The sequence below is a fragment of the Seriola lalandi genome, unplaced genomic scaffold, assembly GCF_002814215.2.
Source record: "Seriola lalandi dorsalis isolate HSWRI2012SDOR001 ecotype SW California unplaced genomic scaffold, Sedor1 jcf7180002054538, whole genome shotgun sequence".
Lineage (NCBI taxonomy): Eukaryota > Metazoa > Chordata > Actinopteri > Carangiformes > Carangidae > Seriola > Seriola lalandi.
The window spans coordinates 1,037,395-1,038,026 of record NW_019525091.1 but is presented as its reverse complement, the minus strand read 5'-3'; the positions used below and the strand labels follow the sequence as shown (position 1 = coordinate 1,038,026).

At 46.4% G+C, this 632-nt stretch overlaps 1 protein-coding gene across 1 annotated transcript in view; it reads left to right on the top strand.

Annotated features, from left to right (window-relative positions):
• The first annotated feature begins 391 nt into the window (after positions 1-391).
• The window catches only part of LOC111661188 (voltage-dependent calcium channel gamma-6 subunit-like), a 13,439-nt gene continuing 13,198 nt past the window's right edge, over positions 392-632 (top strand). The window contains exon 1 of the mRNA XM_023414679.2: positions 392-480. The gene's annotated coding sequence lies outside the window, so the exon portion shown is untranslated. The remainder of the gene's footprint in view (positions 481-632) is intronic.

The window sequence follows — 632 nt, the reverse complement described above, 5'->3', positions numbered from 1 at the left end:
ACACACACAGTTAGGTATTTGACTCATGATACACACATATACACAGGCCTGCATTCAACCACACACACACACACACATACACACACACACACACACACACACACACACACACACACACACAAAGAGATATGTAACCTGCAACCCTACATTTATTTGTGCACAGGTACACACATGCAATACACAAACATACACACACACACACACACGCATATGTGGACATTTAGCTGATGATCTTCTTCACGTCCACTTCCACTTCCACACACACACACACACATACACACACACACACACACACACACACACACACACACACATTGAACTACTTCGACCTCCACCCCTTTTTCCCTTCCCTCGCCCATCCACCTCTCTCTCTCTCTCTATCTCTCTCTCTCTCCCTCCCTCACTCCCTTTCCCTCCCTCACTCCCTCTCCTCTCCTCGCCCTCCGTCACTCCGAGCAGAACCACACACACAAAAACCAGGTCAGCAACTTGTTAATATCATTGTTGTGATATTTGTGAAGCGGCGACGAGCGTTGCGACGCCTGAGTGCAGCACGTGTTAAAGAGTGAAAAAATAAAACTAATGTGTCTAATTTCAGCATGATATTTTTTGGCTGCTGAACTGTTTGTGTG